This window comes from Sus scrofa, chromosome 2 (genome assembly GCF_000003025.6).
Source record: "Sus scrofa isolate TJ Tabasco breed Duroc chromosome 2, Sscrofa11.1, whole genome shotgun sequence".
In the NCBI taxonomy this organism is placed as follows: domain Eukaryota; kingdom Metazoa; phylum Chordata; class Mammalia; order Artiodactyla; family Suidae; genus Sus; species Sus scrofa.
In genome coordinates this window covers 59,412,169-59,435,686 of record NC_010444.4, presented here as the reverse complement: position 1 = coordinate 59,435,686, position 23,518 = coordinate 59,412,169, and the positions used below count along the sequence as shown (strand labels likewise).

Here is a 23,518-nt window from a genome sequence, read left to right as displayed (position 1 = left end):
GCCACGACGGGAACTCCTGTGTGGGGTTTTTTGTTGTTAAAATCTAGGTATTTCAATATTAAAATATGGTAAATCTGAAAATCAGATTCTATTCCTTTCTGAGGGTTTGCTGTCTTGTTTTTGTTTTTGAATTTTTGAAGGCTGTAGTATTCCTTTCGTTTAGGTACTTTTCCAAACTATTTTTGCAAAGACTGCATATATTCCTTTTTATGTTTGATCACTGAAGTCTCTGTTCCTTTCAGGTTCAGCTAGTGTCTTTTTTTTTTCTTTCTTTTTTGGGCTGCACCTGTGGCATATGGAAGTTCCCAGGCTAGGGGTCAAATCAGAGCAGAGCTGCAGCTGCCAGCCTACACCACAGCCACAGCAACACCAGATCCAAGCCAAACCTGTGACGTATGCTGCAGCTTGCAGCAATGCCAAATCCTTTAACCCACTGAGCAAGGACAGGGATTGAACCCAAATCCTTATGGATACTAGTCAAATTCTTAACCTGCTGAACCACAACAGGAACTCACAGGTTCAGCTAATGTCTTGACAGAAATTTCCTTGAATGCCAGGAGCTCAAAAAGGAAAACTGAAAAACCAAAAAACCAAGCCTAACAAAACAAAAAAAGATTCAGGAGTTCCCACTGTAGCACAGTGGGGTTAAGAACTTGGTATTGCTGCAGCTGCAGCTCATATTCGATCCCTGGCCAGGGAATTTCCATATACCTCAGGTGCAGCAAAACAAATAAACAAACAAAACCCCACATCTAGCCTTTTCAGATTAGTTCTGTGCTGGGATACCCCCTTAATGTTTAGCCAGACTTGTACTGTATCTAGGGATCAGCCTGGGGTGAAAGTTTAGAGCCTTCTGGGTTCGTTCATCTTACCCCTGGGCATGCACATGAATTTCTAGATTCCGTCCACATACACATATGCTTTTTTTAATTAAGATTTTATTTTTTCTATTATAGTTGATTTACAATGTTTTGTCAATTTCTGCTGTACAGCAAACCCAGTCTACACACACACACACACACACACACACACACACACACATTCTTCTTCTCACATTATTCTCCATCATGGTCCATCGCAAGTGACTAGATATAGTTCCCTGTGCTGTACAACAGGATCTCATTGCTTATCCACTTCAAATACAATAGTTTGCATCTACTACCCCCAAATTCCCAGTCCATCCCACTCCCTTCTCCTCCCCCTTGACAACCACAAGTCTGTTCTCCATGTCCATGAGTTTATTTCTTTCCTGTAGATAGGTTCTTTTGTGCCACATATTAGATTCCAGCTATGAGTGATATCATATGGTTTTTGTCTTTCTCTTTCTTTTCTTTTCTTTTTTCTTTTTTTTTTGGTCTTTTTGTCTTTGTTGTTGTTGCTATTTCTTGCTCCCGTGGCATATGGAGGTTCCCAGGCTAGGGGTCAAATCAGAGCTGTAGCCACCGGCCTACGCCAGAGCCACAGCAACGCGGGATCTGAGCCGCGTCTGCAACCTACACCACAGCTCACGGCAACGCCAGATCATTAACCCACTGAGCAAGGGCAGGGACCGAACCTGCAACCTCATGGTTCCTAGTCGGATTCGTTAACCACTGCGCCACAACAGGAACTCCTGTCTTTCTCTTTCTGACTTACTTCACTTAGTATGAGAATCTCTAGTTCTATCCATGTTGCTGCAAATGGTATTATTTTGTTCTTTTTATGGCCGAGTAGTATTCCACTGCACATACACAGATGCTTTGAATGTCTTAATTTCCCAAAGAATATCCCCTAGCTTTTCCTCCCAGGGTTTAAATGGTTGATAATGTTTTGACCATTATTTTTTTTCTTTTTTCTTTTTTTTGCTTTTTATGGCCACACTGCAGCATATGGAAGGTCCCAGGCTAGGGGTCGAATCAGAGCTACAGCTGCCAGCCTATGCCATAGGCACAGCAATGCAGGATCAGAGCCATGTCTATGACCTACACCACAGCTCACGGCAACGCCGGATCCTTAACCCACTGAGCAAGGCCAAGGATCAAACCTGTGTCCTCATGTATCTTAGTTGGGTTCATTAGTCGCTGAACCACAAAGGAAACTCCCTGACCATGATCTTTTGCCCTAAATGTCTGTACGTGGTTGGTTCCGCTTGCAGTACTTTTGGAACAACGCCCACCGCTTTTCCAACCTGAGCTGCAAGTTAGACAATTCAGAAGAAAGCACCCACATCAGCGCTTCAGGAAGCCTCCACACAGGTTAAAATAGACCTACACAATAATCTGTGAATAAGACCTGCTCTGTTCCCTGCAGATCCAGGAACCAGGGTCATGTTCTGGGTTACTTCTGCTATAAGACCTCTGCTGAGCTGCAAAGTGGGTGGGTCAAAGACAAGCAGAAATGCCACAAAGCTTTCCTACCATTTTCACATTGCATTTTTCTTGCTTCAACATCTGCTTAGTCACCATGAACTTCTGGGGTTTTTTTTGTTTTTTGAGTTTTGTTTTGTTTTGTTTTGTTTGTTTTTTGCCTTTTAGGGCTGAATATGGAAGTTCCTGGGCTAGGGGTGGAATCCGAGCTGAAGCTGCTGGCCTATGCCACAGCCACAGCAATTCTGATCCAAACCACATCTGTGACAGCTTTCAACAACGCCAGATCCTTAACCCACTGAAAGAGGCCAGGGATTAAACCCACATCCTCATGGACACAGTTTTGGGTTCTTAACCTGATGAGCCATAAAGGGAACCCCATCATTTTATTATTGATACTTTTGTGTATGACTGGAATATTTCACAGTGAGTGAATTAGATTCTCTTCATTTTCAACTGTAACCCTGTGTTACTTTCCATGTGTACCTGTAAGATTTTTCTATCACAGGGATCTCCTGTTGCGGCTATGTATTTTACCACAGTTTAAAAAACAACTTAGAGGGAGTTCCCATCATGGCTCAGTGGTTAACGAACATGACTAGTATCCATGAGGATGCGGGTTTGATCCCTGGCCTCACTCAGTGGGTTAAGGATCTGGCATTGCCATGAGCTGTGGTGTACATCACAGACTTGGCTCAGATCCTGCTTTGCTGTGGCTGTGGTATAGGCCAGCAGCTACAGCTCTGATTCGACCCCTAGCCTGGGACCTTCCATATACCTCGAGTGCAGCCCTAAAAAGACAAAAAAAATTAAGAAAGAAAGAAAGAAAGAAAGAAAGAAAGAAAGAAAGAAAGAAAGAAAGAAAGAAAGAAAGAAAAAGAAAAGAAAAAAGAAAACAAAAGAAAAGAAGAGAGAATATTTCTCAACAATTTAAACAAAAAATTACCACTTGACCCAACAATTTCACTCCTTGGTATATACCCAAGAACACTAAAAAACAGGTGTTCAAACAAAAACTTGTACATGCATGTTATACCAGTGTTGCTGAACTGGGTCCGACTTGCCTGACACACAGCAAGCCAAACACTGAGATGCTGAGGTCTGCATCAGAGAAAGAATTGATTCACAAGGCAGCCAAGCAAGGAGAAGGACTTGATCGGCCTCCCCGAAGGCAAGGGGGTTGGGATATTTACGGGATAAGCAGGGTGGTCTTGGGCGTGGGGAAAAGGATGGGAAGTAGAGAAAAAGAGGGAGGTAATCGGTGTTCTGCGCAGGCGTATCTGGGTTACATGCTTCTGCATGTTCAAAAATGGGGGCACTTAGCATGATCAGAGAGTGGAGTTTTCTGGTCCTCTGACGTCAAAAGGCCATTCATTCAACACTTGAGCAGGCCCAGTTTTGGGGTCAGTGGTCCCAATCAGCCTCAGTCAACTCTCTTAGACAAGAGCTGATTCCAAGTTCCAGTAAAACAATGGGGCTACGTGACGCTGGGAAGGTGTGCAATGAAAGGGAAGACAATGAATGAATGAATGAATGAATGAAGCAAGCAAGTTTAATCAGTGAAGGGAGTTTATAAGCAGAGGGATTTTAATAAGCTGTTCCCCTATCTGTTGCTCTGCAAGACAAGCTCAAGAATCCCTGTTAGTCACTTGCTTCTGTTAACTCTCTAGGGCTCGGTTTCAGGGGTTGCCAAGGGCCCGGGGAGGGATCATGGGGAGTGACTGCTAATGGGGACATGATTTCCTTTGGTGATGATGGAAAAGTTCTGGAAATAGATAATGGTGATAGTTATAACACACTGAGAATGTACTAAATGCCACTAAAATGCACGTTTTTTTCTTTTTTTCTTTTTACAGCCGCATCTGTGGCATATGGACATTCCCAGGCTAGGGGCTGAATCAGAACTGCATCTGCAGGCCTACACCATGACGATGGCAACACCGACTCCAAGCCACATCCACAGCCTATGCCACTGCTTGGGCAATGCAGGATCCTTTAACCCACTGAGTGAGGCCAGGGATCAAACCCACATCCTCATAAACACTCAGTTGGGTTCTTAACCCCCTGAGCCACAATGAGAACTCCCTAAATTGCACATTTTTAAATGGTTAAAATGATGCGTTTTATGGTATGTGTAGTTTGCCACAATGAAAAAAATTGTTTTAGGGGGATGCCTTCTATGGTGCAGCTGGTGAAGGATCTGGCATTGCCACAGCTGTAGCGTAGGTCACAGCTTCTGCTCAGATTCAATTCCTGGCCCAGGAACTTCCCTATCTGTGAGTATGGTGATAAATATTTTTAAAAATTAACTGCTTAAGAAGTAACCTCACCATCAGTTGAGCACTTTTGAGGATGCATTTACATGCTCACAGACTTTTTTTTAATGATTTTTATTTTTTCCATTATAGTTAGTTTACAGTGTTATGCTCACAGATTTTTTAATCTTGACCCTAAAGAGCTACAATGAAATTTTCCAGTGAGGAAAACTACCTTTGACAAAAAAAAGATTGTGGGATGAGATGTGTTTGCCGGGCTTTGCCAAGTCACAAAGCCAAGGAGAAGCAAATTTGGGATTTGAACCGGGCCTGCCTGCTATGAATGGCCTCACAGACCTGGATCAGCTTTCAAGTTCCTTTGCCAGCCAGGTGCCTGGAGTTGCCTGTCTGACCTCAGGGCCTTTGAATATGCTATGTGCTCCCCTGCCAGAATCACCCTACCCTCTACTCCTTCTACACCTAGAAACTTTTCTTTTGCTACTTGAAAGGAGATCTGAGAGTCCCCCCTGTGGTGCAGTAGGTTAATGATCTGGCTTGTCTCTGCGCAGGTGCAGTTTGGTCCCCAGCCTGATACAGTGGGATAAAGATCCGACATTGTTGCAACTGTGGCACGGGTTGCAGCTCTGGCTCAGATTTGATCCTTTGACAGGGAACTTCAATGTGCCATAGTTGGGCTGAAAAAGAAAAAAAAAAAAAAGAAAAGAAAAAGGGGAGTTCCCATCATGGCGCATCGGAAACGAATCCAACTGGGAACCATGAGGTTGCAGGTTCGATCCCTGGCCTCGCTCAGTGGGTTAAGGATCCGGCGTTGCCGTGAGCTGTAGTGTAGGTCACAGACACGGCTTGGATCTGGTGTTGCTATGGCTGTGGCATAGGCCAGTGGCAACAGCTCCGATTAGACCCCTAGCCTGGGAACCTCCATGTGCTGCTGGTGTGGCCCTAAAAAGACAAAAAAGACCAAAGGGGGAAAGAAAAAGAAAGAAAGAAAAAAAGAAAAGAAAAGAAAGAAAGAAGGGAGATCTGGCACATAATAGATGTTAAAGAATATTTGTGAACTGAATGAATAGAGTGAATGAGTAAATGAATAATAGATGCCTTCCTTTAAGGCACCTCTCATACAACAACAAGGAGAAAGACACATGGATCCTCACAGTTGTGGCCTGTCCAGGGCTCAGGACATTGAAGGAGGAGCCTGGTACAGAGAAGCCAAGCCACTTACCCAGAGTTACATAGCCAGGAACTGGCAGGATCAGGATTCAAACCTAAAAGTCCCATCTCTGAGCCTGGATTCTTCCCACAATGCCCAGGTATTGCAGGCCCATCAGTCACTTGACTGACACTGCAAATGCATCAATCTGATCTGAAGGGTAACAGAAGATGCCACGCCAGAACATGCCTCTTTGGCATGAGGATTATTTTGAGAAACTGTAGATACAGGAATAGAAGGTATGCTTTTATAAGGGACATTTACATTTATAAAGGAAATTTCCATTTCTTTCGGGTTTTTTGTCTTTTTAGGACCACACCTGCAGCATGTGGAAGTTCCCAGGCTAGGGATCTAATCGGAGCTATTGCCACTGGCCTACGTCACAGCCACAGCAACACCATATCCGAGCCTCATCTGTGACCTACACCACAGCTCACGGCAACTCGGGATCCTCGACCCACCAAGCAAGGCCAGGGATTGAACCTGCAACCTTATGGTTCTCAGTCAGATTCGTTTCCACTGCGCCACAATGAGAACTCTTCCATTTCTTTTTTTTTAATTCAATGAATTTTTTTACATTTATAGTTGTATAACCATCCTCACAACCAAATTTCATAGCATTTTCATCCCAAATCCTCAGTGCATCCCCCTAACACCCCAAAACTCTCTCATTTGGAAACCATAAGTTTTTCAAAGTCTATAAATCAGTATCCATTCTGCAAAGAAGTTCATTGTGTCCTTTTTCCAGATTCCACATGTAAATGATAGCATTTGATGTTGGTATCTTCACCATCTGACTGACTTCACTTAGCATGATAATTTCTAGGTCCATCCATGTTGCCACAAATGCCATTCTTTCTTTCCTTTTAATGGCTGAGTAATATTCCGTTGTGTATATGTACCACATCTTCTTGATCCACTCCTCTGTCGATGGACATTTAGGTTGTTTCCATGTCTTGGCTACTGCAAATAGTGCTACAATGAACATTGGAGTACATGTGTCTTTGCAAGTCGTGGTTTTCTCTGAATAGACGCCCAGGAGTGGGACTGCCGGATCAAATGGTAATTCTATTTTTAGTTTTCTGAGGAATCTCCATACTGTTTTCCATAGTGGTTGCACCAAATTGCCTTCCCACTAACAGTGTATGAGGGTTCCCTTTTCTTCACACCCTCTCCATCACTTATTGTTTTTAGACTTTTTGATGATGGCCATTCTGGCCGGTGTAAGGTGGTACCTCATAGTGGTTTTAACTTGCGTTCCTCTAATAATGAGTGCTGTTGAACATCTTTTTTTTTTTTTTTGTCTTTTTTTGTCTTTTTTGCTATTTCTTGGGCCGCTCCCGCGGCATATGGAGGTTCCCAGGCTAGGGGTTGAATCGGAGCTGTAGCCACCGGCCTATGCCAGAGCCACAGCAACGCAGGATCCGAGCCGCGTCTGCAACCTACACCACAGCTCACAGCAACACCGGATCATTAACCCACTGAGCAAGGGCAGGGACCAAACCCGCAACCTCATGGTTCCTAGTCGGATTCGTTAACCACTGCGCCACGACAGGAACTCCAATACTGTTGAACATCTTTTCATGTGCTTTTTTGGACATCTGTATGTCTAATATGTTTATTTAGTTCTTCTGCCCATTTTTTGAATAGGATTGTTTGCTTTTTTGGTATTAAGCTGCAGAAGACGTTTATAAATTTTGTATTAATCACTTGTCTGTTGCTTCATTTGCAAATATTTTCTCCCATTCTGTGAGTTGTCTTTCATCTTGTTTAGGGTGGAAATCTCCATTTCTTTTTCTTTCTTTCTCTCTCTCTTTTTTTTTTTTTTTGTCTTTTGTCTTTTGTCTTTTCAGGGCTGCACCTGCAGTATATGAAGGTTCCCAGGCTAGGGGTCCAATTGGAGCTACGGCTGTCGGCCTACACCACAGCCACAGCAATGCCAGATCTGAGCCAAGTCTGTGACCTACACCACAGCTCATGGCAACAATGGATCCTTAACCCACTGAGCAAAGCCAGGGATTGAACCCGCAACCTCATGGTTCCTAGTCAGATTCGTTTCTGCTGCGCCGAGACAGGAACTCCGGAAATTTCCATTTCTTAAGGGGGTCTCCCTCTATATATAAGAAGGAGGAAGATGGCTATAAATCACTGGAGAATCCTATCACTGGAGAACACAAATTAAGAGTTCCCATTGTGGCTCGGCAGCTTAAGAACCCAACATGATGTCTGTGAGGTTCCATCCCTGGCCTTGCTCAGTGCATTAATGATCTGGCATTGCTGCAAATTATGGGGTAGGTTGAGTGGGATAGGCCTCAACTGCAGCTCTGAATTGACCCCTAGCTCAAGAACTTCCACATGCCGCAGGTGCAGGTGTGGCCGTACAAAAAAGAGGGGGAAAATAAGCATAAATTAAAATATGCACAACAAATCTCGCCCTTGTTTACCATGCTTTTCCTGGTTGCCTCCCAGAACTGGCCTCAACAACCCCCATTCCAATGTCCTTCTTTTTGTCTTTAGCTGAAGATGGTATTGAAAGCAGTGGCTTGGGCCATTTTGGGGAGGTTAACTCAGTTTCCCTCTTCATCGCCCATATTTACAGGAGGTATGCATGTCAAATTTCTATTTTTCTCTTGTTAGTCTGTCTTTTATTACTGGGGGGCAGGTCTCAGACAAGAACTCAGAAGGGTAGAGAGAATTCTTCTTCCTTCCCTGCTACATCTCAGGGCAGATATATCCCCTCATTTTAGAGGCTCTGCGGGAGACAGAGCTTCCCACCTGGGGCTCCAAGCCCAGCCTCACTGGCTTCTGGCCATGGCACACCCACTTCTCTGGCCTCAGTTTGTCACTTGTGAAATGGAGGTAAGGAGCCCACCTCATCAGGTCTCATAAGGATGATGTCTTACCTGCCAGACACACAGTCATGAAACTAAGCCCCACTAAAACCCAGTTCCCTTACCCAGTTTATGATCAACCACTCTATCCCAAACTTTATTCCCTTTCATGTCCCTTCTGACCTCCATCCTGGGCTAACTGAACAACTGATCAACCAGAGTCAGATGATTAAAATTGTTGATGTTGATAACATCATTAATGTACTAAAATTGAAGATAACATCGCTAACATAGGAGCGCAGGTTGTTTCCCCAGGGCAAGATAAGCTCACAGACCCTGGAGCCATGGACCACCTGGCCAGAGAATTGTAAACCAGGGCCATTCTGATACCTGGAACTGTGATTAAGAAATGTCACAGCCCTGGGTCACTTTGCTGTACAGCAGAAATTGGCATAATTGTAACTCAACTATAATTTTTTTTTTAATAAAAAGAGGAGTTCCTGTTGTGGCTTAGCAGGTTAACCAATGTACTGTCTGTAAGGATGCAGGTTCGATACCTGGCCTTGCTCAGTGGGTTAAGAATCCATTGTTGCCACAAGCTGTGGCATAGGTCACAGATTTGGCTTGGATCTGGCATTGCTATGGCTGTGATTCAACCCCTAGCCTAAGAAATTCCTTATGCCATAGTGAGGCCATAAAAAGAAAAGAAAAAAAAATGTCACAGCAAGATTACAAGATGATTAATCTCTTTGTTCTTCCCCTTAAAAAGAAAAAAGAAAAAAGAAAAAAACCCTCACTCAAAGACCAAGGTGAAGTGGATCAGAGCCTTGTCTCCCACTCCTTTGCTTGGAGTCCTGCAATAAACGCTGTACTTTCCTTCATCACAACCTGGTGTCAGTAGATTGGCTTTGCTGTGCTTAGGATGATCCAACCCTCATTTGGTTTGGTGCAGTAGACATTCAAACTTTCTTCCCCTGGTATTTATTTCTTTGCTCTACACTCTGCTGCAGAAGTAGATGTCTCCCCAAACCATCACCACCATTCACTATTGTGATGTCTCTCAGGGAGTTTTCATGGCCCTTCTCTGAACCAGACCTACCTTGATGAACTGATACCTATCCCTCAGTCCCTGGGAATTTGACTTTATTTCAGAAAAGGGCCTATGCAGATACAGTTAAGTTTGATGTAATGACAAAGATCTTGGGATAAAATTGTTCTGGATTTACAATAGACCCTAAATATAAAAACAGAAGAAATAAGAGTTCCAGTTGTGACTCAGCAGGTTAAGAAGCTGACTAGTATCCATGAGGATGCAGGTTCCATCCCTGGCTTTGCTCAGTGGGTTAAGGATCTGGCATTGCACAAGCCTATGGTGTAGGTTGCAGATGAGGCTTGGATTCAGTGTTGCTGTGGCTGTGGCATAGGCTCTGATTCAATCCCTAGCCCAGGAACTTCTATATGTTGCAGGTGCAGCTATAAAAAGAAAAAAAAAGAGGGAGTTCCCACTGTGGTGCAGCAGAAACAAATCCAACTAGTATCATGAGGATTGGGTTCGATCCCTGGCCTCGATCAGTGGTTTGGGGGTCTAGTGTTGCTGTGAGCTGCAGTGTAGGTTGCAGACATGGCTAGGATCCTGAGTTGCTGTGGATGTGATGTAGGCCATCAGCTGTAGCTCCCATTTGACCCTTAGGCTGGGAACTTCCATATGCTGCAGTGTGGCCCTAAAAAACAAACAAAAAATAAATAAATAAAAAGAAAAAAAACAAAAAAAGAAAAATAAAAACAGGAGAGATAGACAGAGAAAGGGAGAAAGAAATGGGAAATCAGAGGCACAGACTTAAGTGATGGAGCCACAGGCCAAGGAACATCTGGGGCCACTAGAAGCTGGAAGAGGCCAGGAAGCCTCCTCCCCTAAGACTTCAGAGAGGACACAGCCCTGCTGACCCTTGATTTCAAAATTCCGGACACCAGAACTGTGAGAGAATAAATTCCTGTTGTTTTAAGTCACCTAGTCTACAGCAATGTGTTAACAGCAGCCACAGGACACTGATATAGGGACACTGGAATTTGGTCCTTGGGAAGGCCATGGTCTGGCAGGGCACAGACCCAGACTTGGATGCTCTAGCCCTGTGTGGTCAAGGTGGGGCCAGAGGAAGGCCCCTCAGCTTGAGGGCAACAGAGAAGAGAGCAAGGAAGTCTTTACTGGAAGATGGGGCATCAAAGGTGGGGTTTAAGAGATAAATAGGAGATTGCCAGTGGGGGCCATTCTTTCTAAGCAGACTTGCCCTGGCCTGTCTGAGCCTAACTCTGGCTGAAACTGAGATTTTATTGGCCAACCACTCATAATAGTAATAGAAATGAGTTCTACAACATTGCGATTGTAGTTACAATCAAGCTTCATACTAATACTGAGAAACTGAGTTTTGAAGAAGTTAGTAATACTTCCCAAATCTGCTTGGCCTCTCAAGAACTAAGCCAGGATTTGAACCCAGGCTGGCTAGGGACCCCTGTCTACAACACAGAGGCATACTGACCTAGAGGGATGTTCACAGCAATAGGACAGCAATTCTCCTTGTCCACTGAACTCATAGATTTTTAAATAACCTGATTTTTTTCACCATGTCCGGATCTGACGTCATGACCATGTTTGCCTTGAATCACGAGAAACAAACCACAGAAGTGGGTATTTACTTGTGTGTTTGATGAGGGTGCCTCCAGCCAACAGTAATCGGTAAGAAACATTTTGGGAGGTTTGGGGCTGAGCCAAGTGGAGGGAACAGCTTGACCCCTGGCCTCCATGTTCTGTTTACCTCTGCCCCGACTTGGCCTGCAGGACTTGAGGAATGCATGGTCCCGGCCCACTAAGCTCATTGCTGGCTGGATGCCCACAGCCTGCCCCATCGCTCCTCCCAGTTTGGCCACGGGGCTGACTATGAGGTCATCAGCTAATGTGCTGTGAAGGGGAGCCAGATCAGCCCAGCTGCCAGCATGCCAGAGTCTGGTGAAGTGGAAATCGCCCTGGAGCTAATGTCACCCTTTCCTGTTTCCAGGGATCACCCATGAGCTTTGTCCCCCTTGAGAAGTTCCAGGAATAAAATGATCTAATGACTGGTCCTACTTGTAAAGTAACAGACACCCACTCATGAGTCAGCAGTTCCACACCCAGACATGCACAGTAGAATACTATATAGCAATGAAAAAGAAAGACCCACACAACAGATGAACACAGCAATTCATAGACATGGTGGTGAGTGAAAGTCAGCAGACAGAAAAGGGGATGTGCTGGCCGGTTCTGTACCAAAATTAGCCATAGTAACAGGTAAGCACAGCTGTTAATCCAGAGGTAGGAGGAATGATGGGACAGGTGTGGGGCTGAGAATGCTCTGGAGCTTCATTTGGGAAGGGGTTATGTGCAATGTCATTGAACTTAACACCTAAGATTAGTCCTTTTGGCTTTCTGTAAGTTGTATGTTGGTTTTATGTTTGTTTGTTTGTCTTTTTGTCTTTTAGGGCCACACCTGTGGCATGAGGAGGTACCCAGGCTAGGGGTCCAATCGGAATTGTAGCCACAGTAAAGGGGGATCCGAGCCATGTCTGCGACCTACACCACAGCTCACAAAAACGCCAGATCCTTAACCCACTGAGCGAGGCCAGGGATCAAACCCAAGACCTCATGGATACTAGTTGGGTTCGTTAACTGTTGAGCCATGACGGAAACGCCTAGGGTTTTTGTGGGTTTTTTTGGCTGCACTCGTGGCATGTGGAAGTTCCCAGGCCAGAGATCAAACTCGAGCCACAGAAGCAACCCAAGTTGCTGCAGTAACAACGCTGGATTGTTAACCCACTGTGTCACAAGAGAATGCCTTGAAGTCATATCTATTTTTTTTTTTCTTTTTTTTTTTTGCTTCTTAGGGCCACATCCATGGCATATGGAGGTTCCCAGGCTAGGGGTTGAATTGGAGCTACAGCTGTCAGACACAGCCACAGTAATGTGGGATCTAAGCCATGTCTATGACCTATCCCATAGCTCTTGGCAACACTGGATTCTCAACCCACTGATTGAGGGCAGGGATCGAACCCACAACCCCATGGTTCCTAGTCAGATTCGTTTCTGTCGAGCCATGACGGGAACTCCTAAGACATATCCTTTTTTTTTTTTTTTTTTTTTTTTTTTTGTCTTTTTGCCTTTTCTAGAGCCCCTCCTGCGGCATATGGAGGTCAAATCGGAGGCTAGGGGTCAAATCGGAGCTGTAGCCGCCAGCCTACGCCACAGCCACAGTAACTCCGGATCCAAGCCGTGTGGGTGAACTACACCACAGCTCACAGAAATGCCAGATCCTTAACCCACTGATTGGGGCCAGGGATCGAACCCACAACCTCATGGCTCCTACTTGGATTCGCTTCCCCTGTGCCACGACAAGAATGCCTCAACTATACTTTCATAACAAAAATTTTAAAAAAATCAAAAGGCAGAGGGCTGTAGAAAACATTCCAGTGATGTAGATCTCGAATGACCATATGACCCTGCCATCCCACTTCTGGGTCCATCCTCACAGAACTGAAAACAGGTCCTTGGAGTCCCCTGGTGGCTCAGCAAGTTAAGGATCTTGCATTGTCACTGCTGTGGCATGGGTTTAATCCCTGGCCCAGGAACTTCCACATCATGGGCATAGCCAAAAAAAAAAAAAAAAGAAAGAAAATAGGTCCTCAAATCTTTGTATATGAATGTTCAAGAAAGTGCTATTTACAATAATTCAAAAGGTGGGGCGTTCCTGTTGTGGCTCAATTGGGTTATGAACCCGACTAGTATCCACGAGAATGTAGCTTCGATCCCTGGTCCTGCTCAGTGGGTTGAGGATCCAGTGTTGCCATGAGCTGTGGTGTAGGTGGCAGATGCAGCCTGGATCCCGAGTTACTGTGGCTGAGGCTTAGGCCGGCCGCTGCACCTCCAGTTCAACCCCTAGCTCAGGAACTTCCAGATACTACAGGTGTGGCTCTAAAGAGAAAAAAAAAAACTCAAAAGATGGAAACAATCCAAAGGATGAATGGATGAACAAAGTGTGGTGTCTTCATAAACTTGAATATTATTCAGTCGTAAAAAGGAATGAAGCAGTGACGCAGGTTATAACATAGATAAACCTTGAAAATATGCTGAGTGAAAGAAGCTAGATCCAGGGAGTTCCCACTGTGGCTCAGTGGTTAAGGAGTTCCACTAGGATCCTTGAGGACACAGGTTCAATCCCCAGCCTCACTCAGTGGGTTAAGGATCTGGCATTGCCATGGGCTGTGGTGTAAGTCACAGATACGGCTCAGATCCAGCATTGCTGTGGCTGTGGTGTAGGCTGGCAGCTACAGTTCCATTCGATCCCTGGCCTGGGAACCTCCATATGCCACAGGTGCGGCCCTAAAAAGACAAAAGGCAATAATAATAATAATATTAATAATAAATAATAATAATACAAGCCAGATCCAAAAGCCCACATGCTCTGTGATCCCACTTATATGTGCAATATTGTGACTTACAATAAGAATGTATATTTGGTCTTCCACCCTGTTTTTGACACAGAGCTGATGAAACCCTGGGGATTTCCTGTAAAGAGAGATAAAGGTCTTTTGTTATGTTAAGGAAGCGAACTTTTTTTCTTTCTTCCTGTTTTTTTTGGGGGGGGGGGGCTGCACCTCCTGTGGCATGTGGAGGTTCCCAGGCTAGGAGTCAAATCAGAGCTGCAGCTCCCAGTCTAGGCCGCTGCCACAGCAACTCAGGATCTGAGCCTTGCTGCGACCTACACCACAGCTCACATCAACGCTGGAGCCCCAACTCACTGAGTGAGGCCTGGAATCGAACCCTTGTCCTCATGGATACTAGTCAGGTTTGTTACCACTGAGCCACCACAGGAACTCCAAGGCAGCGACACCCAAGGCTGGGAGCTGGTTGTTAGGAAAACAAACCACGTGATTAGAGGTTTGCAACATTCAGCCCCAACCTTTCCACCCACCATCACCTCCAGGGATGGAAGGCGGGCTGGAGATGAGAGTTCAATCCCCAACAACTAGTGACTTAATCAACTGTGTCTATGTAATGAAGCCTCCATAAAACTCAAAAAAGATGGACTTTGAAGAGCTTTTGGGTTGTTGAACATACGGAGGATGGCGCACTCAGACAGGACATGGAAACTGCCCATTCCATGTACCTTGCCTTGTGCATCTCTTCTATCTGGCTGGGGTTTTTTCATTGTTCTTTGTTTTTTGCTGTACCCACAGCATGCAGAAATTCCCAGGCCATGGATCAAACCCTCACCATAGCAGCAGCCCAAGCCACAGCAGCGACAAAGCCGGATCCTTAACCTGCTGCACACTAGGGAACTCCTAATATCCTTTGCAGTAAACCTATAATCTAGTGAATAGACGGGTATACTGAGATCTCTGACTTTAGCAAATGAATCAAACCCGAGGAGAGGATGGTGGGAACCTCTGATATCGAGCCATTTGGTCAGAAGGACAGGTGACTGGCATGTGAAGAAGGGTGGTGGTAGAGGGCAGTCTTGTGGCACTGAGCCCTTAAGCCATGGTGTATGACGCTATCTCTGGGTGGATAGTGTCGTAATGGATTTGAATTAGAGGATGTCCAGCTGCTGTCGGAAAAATTGTTCACATGGGGAAAGAATGTTTAATATGAAATGTCCGGAAGAGGCAAATCCATAGAGACAGAAAGCAGATTAGTGGTTGCCAGGGCTGGGGGAGGGGGATGGGAGTGACTGCTCATGGGGCTGGGGCTTACTTTTGTGGTGATGGAAATATTTCAGAACTAGATAGTGGGGGGTGGTTGTACCATATTGTGGAGTACTAAATGTCACTCAATTGTTCAATTTATTTTATTTTATTTTTTTAGGGCCGCACCCGCAGCATATGGAGGTTCCCAGTCTAGGGACTATAGCTGCTGAACTACACCACAGCCGCAGCAATGCCAGATCCGAGTCATGTCTGCAACCCCACCACAGCTTATGGCAACGGCGGATCCTTAACCCACTGAGCGAGGCCAGGGATTGAACCCGCAACCTCATGGTTCCTAGTCAGATTCATTTCCACTGTGCCACAACGGGAACTCCAATTGTTCACTTTAAAAGTTGAATTTTCATGAGTTCCCATTGTGGCTCAGTGTTAACAAACCCGACTGCTATCCATGAAGAGACAGGTTCAATCCCTGGCCTCATTCAGTGGATTAAGGATCAAACATTTCCGTGAGCTGTGGTATAGTTCGCAGATGCCACTCAGATCTTGCGTTGCTGTGGCCGTGGCCCCCAGCTACAGCTCCGATTCAACCCCTAGCCTGGGAACTTCCATGTGCCTTAGGTGCAGCCCTAAAAAAAAAAGAAAAGAAAAGAAAAGAAAGGAAAATAGAACTTGAATTTTCAGAGTTCCCTGATGGTACCTTGGATGAAGGATCCAGTGATGTCACTGCTGTGGCTTTGGCTGCTGCTGTGGCGTGGGTTCAACCCCTGGCCCGAGAACTTCAACATGCTGTGGATGTGTCTGCAAAAGAAAAAGAAAATAAATATATATATTTACAAAGTTGAATTTTCTGGGGAGGCTCAAATCTGGGAGGCATGAGAGGCTGTTCCATGACAGCTTTCCAGGAGGGGTGGGGAAGTAAGTGGAGATGGCTTCTGAGCAAAATTCCTGCCAGGCCTCCAGGCTCTGGGTTCCCAGGGTACCCAGGCATTCTGGCTGGATTCACATGAAGCCTGCATGGCCTGTGTGGACATGTGCAAGATCCCATGGTGGGATCATTCCCTATAACTCTACCCACCTTACTTACTCCTCAGAGCCGTGGTTTCCTTATCCCTAGAAAGGGGATGAATCCAGCGGAAACAAGAAGACTGATCCAGCCTCCTAACTGGCTGCAATCAGATGGATGTGACAGTGGCATGAGCAGATATCTGGATTTTTTTTCTTTCTTTCTTTCTGTCTGTCTGTATTCTTTCTAAGGCCACAACCGTGATATATGGAAGGTTCCAGGCTATGGGTCGAACTGGAGCTGCAGGTGCCAGCCTATGCCACCGCCACAGCAATGCTGGGATCTGAGCCGCATCTGTGACCTGTGCTGCAGCTTATGGCAATGCCAGATCCTTAACCCACTGAGTGAGGCCAGGGATCGCACCCCCATCCTCAAGGACACTGTGTCAGGTTCTTAACCTGCTAAGCCAGGACGGGAACTCTGATGAGCTGATTCCCCACAAGTGGGCAATAATCCCACTGCCCAGAAGCTGAGGCTGAGACTCAGATAGGGTCTGAGGCTTGGTGAGGCTCACCCTGCCAGAGGTGGGGGAGGCCTGGACCTCATTCCTCCAGTGAGAGTCTTGTTATGTGACACCCCCCCACTCCTTGTACCTCTAGTTTGTACACACCCTGTCACACTTTACACCCCCATAGTGCCTAGCACAGTTGCCCATCCCCTCTGAAGCCAGGAAGCTGGAAGTAGACATAGGGATGGATGCCTGGGTCAGGAGTTCTAAGCAATAGAGCAAGGTTTGGGTGCCCCAGGTGAAAGGATGTTCCTGGGGCACCCCTTGCCCTTCCATCATTTGGTGGCTGCACCTGACACCAGTCCTCCCTGTATGTCCTAGGCCTCAGCACCTCAATTCCCTGTCACTTATTCTTTGGACCCAGACAAAGGACTGGGGCCCAGATGGGCTTCATCCTTGCCCAAGCCTTCAAGAACTTCCCAATCTGGGGCCAAGCACACACACTCCCAGTGCTGTGGGGGTCAGGGCTGGGCTGGAGGAAAGGATGAGTTGGAAACACTCTGCTGAGCATGAAAAGATAATGTCAGAGAAGGCTTCCTGGAGGAGGGCTTTTTGAGTAGGGTTTTGAGGAATGGATAGGAGTTCCTCAGCTGAGGAACTGCAAAAACATACAGTTTATCAAGCACCTGCTATGTGCCTGGCCCTGTCCTTTACACCTCATTTGACCTTCTCTCCAGGGAAAGTCTCAATCCTAATTTTCCAGATGAAGAAATAGAGGTGCGATGAAGAGGAGTGACTTACTCCAGGTTGCATTTCCTGGCTCTTTCTGGTCCTTTTTTGCTCTGCTTCTTGCTTTTCAACATCTTCAGTCTTTGATCCTAACCAGAGGGAGGAAAGAGGGACCCCCATGGGGGAAAGTCACCTCTTAAGCTCATTATGGAATTTAGCACATAGTGGTGACTAGTAAGGTGGGGTTTTGCTTTTTGGGTTTTTTGGGCAGGGGGTTTGGAGAAAATTATTCTTTCTACAAGCCCCTCAGGCTGGGATGATGTACTGTTCATTCAGGAAGATACTGAGGCTCAGACTAGTGCCTCAGCTTCCTCAGGAGCACATCCCTGGTACCAGGCAGGGCTTTGACCTCTTGAGTGTTCTTTCTGCACATAGCAGTGGGCAGCAGATACTAGGCAGGTCAGGGTGGATAGGTTCAGACCATAAAGGGAGGTCTGGCCGTGTCAGTCCCAGCTCAGAGCACCCCTAGCAGAGCCATGCTTAGCCCTACCAACACCCCACTCTCTAATACTGCTGATACTCTCAGGGCTACCGCTGGGGTGCGCTCTCCACCAGCCCAGGAGGGCCTCTTGGCTTTCCCTGGGCTCATACCAGTGCAACCCAGCCCGGCTGCCTCTGGAGTCTAGGAGCTGCAGAAATCCTACAAAGACTTGATGACTAGGCTGCAGGTGAACCCACATATGGCCAGTGGTTCTGTGTCATAGAGGCACAGACCTGCCCCTCAGCCTCAGTTTCCCCACCTGTGAACCCGGCAGGAATGTCTCGTTCTTCTTTGGGACTGACAGGGGTGTTAGCAGCCTCACTTGTCGCCAGATAGGGTGGGGCTCAGCCACAATAGGATTATTCAAACCTCTTCCCGGATCATAGATGGGGAAACTGAGATCCAGAGAGGCCAGCGACTCTCCTGAAAGGGTACAGCATGAACCCAGAGACAAAGTTGCCTGATGGGTGGGGTTCCTGACCTTGGCCGAAGGGAGTCAGGAATCCAGGGGCAGGGATCCAGGTAAGTTTATGGGGGTGACGGTGGTTGGACAGAACTTGCCCAGATTAGTTCTGGACTGGGAGAAATCATGTGTTAGAGATCACTGAAGTCATTAGCAGTGGGAACCCTCAAGAATTTTCTCCAATTCCTTTGCATACCAGGGAGGCTAGGGGCAGGGGGCAGGGGTCAGGAGGAGATCTGGGCTTAACTAGCTTCTGGGAGGAGTTTGGCAGGGGGAGGGGGGTCAGGCTCAGAGAGTGCTTTGATCCCTCTCTAATCATATCTGTGCTGTGTGACTCCAAGTAAACTTCTGTCCTCTCTGAGCCTAGCAACCTGCATATGCAGGTTGAGGGCCCTAGAACCACAGCACCACCCCATGCCTGTCCCCAAGATCTGGACCACTCTGGGGGAGGCCTGAGGGTCCTGGAGGACCCATGGATTCTGGAAACTGGGTGACCTTTGGTATGGCGTCATGCATTTCTCAGGGAAATCAAGACCCAGAGAGTTTATTTATTTATTTATTTATTTACTTACTTATTTACTTATTTATTTAGTCTTTTTAGGGCCATACCCAGGGCATATGGAGGCTCCCAGGCTCGGGGTCGAATCAGACCTGCAGCTGCTGGCCTATGCCACAGCCACAGCAATGCAGGATCCCAGCCGCATCTGCGATCTACACCGCAGCTCATGGCAATGCTAGATCCTTAATCCACTGAGCAAGGCCAGTGATCAAACCCGTGTCCTCCTGGATACTAGTCAGGTTCGTTAACCATTGAGCCACAAGAGGAACTCTGAAACCCAGAGAGTTTAAAACACAGTAGCTGGTTGCTGTAGTCCCCAGCCCTGGGCACTTAGTAGGCCTTCAGTAAAAATGATGTTGGCTGCCAGGAGGAAGAGGCAAAGTCAGCATTGGAATCTCAGTCTGTCCGAAGATCAGATATGCATTCATTCCTGTAAGTATGAAGTAAGTACCTACTGTGTGCCAGGCACAGTGGTGACCAAGCAGACAGTAACCCCTGCTGAGATGCTGGTGGGGGAGACAGATAATATACAACCAAATAAACTAGGACTGTGTCTATTTCAGGCAGGTGGAGGGATATGTAACCAGCAAAGCTGAGATTCAGGGGAGGAGTATGGGCAGCTTGTGCAAAGGCCCTGAGACAGCTCAGGGTATTGGAGGAAATGGGCACACTTGCACCCCGCACACAGTAGGCCCATGAGTGACTGATTTTCCCCTCTCCTTCAGGGAACTTCTGGCGTAGCATCCCCCTTGCCCATGAGAAACCCTACTTTTTCTAGGCCCTGCTTCCTCTCTCCCCAGTAGCACTAAGCCCACTGGGAGTCCCACGGTCCTTGCAGCGCCAGCTGGGCCTGAGGGTCAGCTCATCACCCAAATGGGAGGCTATGTCCAGGCCTCTGAAGCACTGGATCTGCCAGAGAGGGCACCAGTTGCCCAGTCTGGAGTTCTTGTCTGACCACAACTATGCCACTTGAGGATCTGACTCAATGCTAGACCAAGAGGATAGCATTTAAGGTGAGTAGGCACTGGCCAGGGTCTACGTAATTTTTTTTTTTTTTTTTTTTTTTTTTTTTTTTTTGCTGCACCTGCAGCATGTAGAAGTTCCTGGGCCAGGGATCAAACCTGTGCCACATCAGTAGCCAGAGCCTCAGCAGTGACATCAGATCCTTAACCCCCTGAGCCACCAGGGATCTCCCAAGGTTTGTGTCTTGAAAGTTAACTCCTAACAGATGATGAACACAAATCTTCCTCTGAGTCCTCCCACAGCCCTGGAAGGGGATGCTGGTACCACATTTTATAAATGAGGAATCTGAGGCTCAACTGTCACAACCTGAGTTTCGGGAGCTCCAGTTCAGCCCAAGCTGCTCCCTCCACTTAAAATACTTAAAATCCTTTCTCGGAAGTCCCTGTTGTGGCTCATCAGGCTAAGGACCCAATGCTGTCTCCGTGAAGATTCGGCGTCGATCCCTGGCTTTGCTCAGTGGCTCAAGGATTAGGTGTGGCTTCAAGCCGCAGCATAGTTTGCAGATGCGGCTCTAATTTGACCCCTGGTCCAAGAACTTTCATATGCCGCAGGTATGGCCATAAAAAGGAAAAAATTAATAAATAAATAAAATCCATTTCACCTCTTCCCTCTCCTCCTCCAAGCCTTCCCTTCAGCTGCCCAGAGAGCCACAGAAGTGCCTGCCTCTGCCATACATATGGGACAGGGAAAGGGGACAAGTCAGGAAAGAAAGAAGCACCTCCAGGCTCTGGGAGGTGATCCTGGCTCCCCACTGCCCGGGCCAGGCTCATCCAAGATCTTCCAAGGCTTTTGCATGCTGCACACTTTGTTTGATGAAATCCCCAAGAAAGCCAGTTTGGCATCAGGCTCTCTGAGCCCAAGGCCTGGCTGGATGCCACGGGAAGCCCCACCTGGATCTTGCAAAGCACAGTTGGTTTTCAGCCTGCCCCCTCTTGGGGGGAGGGTACTTGGTAAGTTTCCAGGGCTCCCTTTTTTTTCTTTTCGCCACCCAGCAGCACATGGAATTCCCAGGCCAGGGATTAGATCAGAGACTCCGTTGTGACCTAAGCCGCAGCTGTGGCAGCACAGAATCCTTAACCCACTGGGCCAGGCCAGACAGGGAGTGAACCTGTGTCTCAGTGTCCCCAACACACTGCCACTGCCCCCAATCCCACTGTACCACAGCGGGAACTCCCCAGGGCTCCCTTAATATCTCAGGTTTCTCTCTCGTCCTAAATGTCTCTCTAGGAAAAACCCTTCTGCTGAAGGTGACTGCGTTCTGTCCCCAAAGGAGAGTCCAGCCCCTGCAGCCTTGGGGTGGCTTCTCCCTGACCCCAGGGAGACTCCTGTGAGTGCCTTGTCTGAAACCCCAATGTCTGGAACCCCAGGCCAGGCAAGGGTCTGCCAGACTTTGCTGAGGGCTGGGCCCTGGGAAACCCCAAACTTGACACCCCAGGAAGCAAATAAAACACTTGAAATGTGCAATTTCTTGCGTGTCTTTGTGAGAAGCTGGCGTTCACCAGGGTCATCCTCAGCCTGGGGTCCTCAGCTGGCAGAGGGGACTCCGAATCACCAGTATTTCTGTCCTTGGTGTATGACCTGGTGCTCGGTTTGTGGTCTGCTGGATGGATAATGAGGAGAGGATTTCTGTACTGAGCGTTCTCCCTCCTGCAACCCACTGCCTCTGTTCTGATGCACAGAGAGGTTGAGTAACTTGCCAGTGATCACACAGCTAGAGAGGTGGGTGCTGAGATTTGAGTGGTGATTGTGTTGACCCCCGTGTGTGCAGAATTCCCACTCACACACAATCTTGTGAGGGGGGTGACATCACCACTTTTTACAAATAGGGAAACTGAGGCTTTGCAGTTAAAACTCCTTGTTGCACACGTCACAGCTAGGAAGAGGAGGCGTGGGCATGTGAACCTAGACTGACCTCTCTGGAGTCATCAACTGTCCAGGTTGTTGGGACACAGATCAGGGCAAACTCTTCATGAGGCTTTGAAATTTGGGCAAAACTAACCACTGGGGAAATTCAGAATCCCATCACAAGCCAAGAGATGTCAGGTAAAGAGATGTTCCAGGGAGTTCCCATTGTGGCTCAGTGTAATGAACCTGACTGGTATCCATGAGAATGTGGGTTTGATCCCTGGCCTCGCTCAGTGGGTTAAGGATCTGGTGATGGCATGAACTGTGGTGTAGGTCGCAAACATGGCTTGGATCCTGCGTTGCTGTGGCTGTGGCATAGGCTGGCAGCAGCAGCTCTGATTTGACCCCTAGCCTGGGAACTTCCATATGCTACAGGTGCAGCCCTAAAAGCAAAAAAAAAAAAAAAAAAAAAAAAGAGAGCGAAAGAGAGAGAGAGAGAGAGAGAGAGAGATGGCCCAGCCAAAGACTGATCCTGTGCCAGGTCCCCATTGTGGGGGTCACCCCCTACAGCCCTGTGCACACACTTGACCCTCTGAGGCTTTGCTCCTTTATCCATGTGAACAGCCTGGAGTCCAGCAAATGTTGGCTTCTCACCCTTATTGATCTTGTAGAGACGCTGCCTCAGACAGCGCTCCCTTTGCCCCACCCACCCACAGTTAGTCCTGGGCATCTTTACCTTTTGCTGACCTGCCCTAGCCACATTAGAATTATTTAGCACTCTGCTTTACCTCTGGGACCCAGCCCCTGCAGGGGGCATGGCAGGGTGACTGCCTATCTGGTCAGCTCTGGACCCTTTACTGAGCATTTACTATGTATGCCAAGCTGGTGGCGCAAGAGGCCCAGCCTCCCAGTGGCCACGGTCAGGATGATAGCGTGACCAGGGGTGTTTACTAAACCGAGAGCATCCCCAGGGATGACAACCCCACTGGGTGACAAACCCCACTGCAGAGGCTGAGACTGAGATAGGAGTGTCAGAGGCTTGACTGGGCTCACGTAGCAAGTGGGTACTCCTGGATATGCAGGAGGCTGGGACTGTGTTCTTCCCTGGGAACCTTGCTGTGTGACCCCCAACAAGTCCTTGAATCTCTTGCCTGCACACACTGTTGTCACACTTTACACCCACCCACAGTCTGCCTTGCACATCTGCCCATCCCCTCTGAAGTCAGGGGGCTGGAAACAGGCCCAGGAATGATGCCTGGGGCCAGGAGTCCTGAGCAGTAGAGCAAGGTCTAGGTCTAGGTGCCCCAGGGAGAAGTGTATTTCTGGGACACCCCCTTTCCTTCCATCATCTGGTGGCTGCACCTGGCACCGGTCCTCCCTTCCCTAGGCCCCAGCACCCTAATTTTCTGCCACCTCCTCTTTGGGCCCAGCTAAGGGATTGGGGCCCAGAGGACCT

At 47.4% G+C, this 23,518-nt stretch overlaps 1 long non-coding RNA gene across 1 annotated transcript; it reads left to right on the top strand.

The window, feature by feature from the left end:
• LOC110259320 lies at nucleotides 20,326-21,681 on the top strand. Its single transcript, XR_002341595.1, has 2 exons — nucleotides 20,326-21,167; nucleotides 21,445-21,681. It is a non-coding gene; the product is annotated as an uncharacterized LOC110259320 (long non-coding RNA).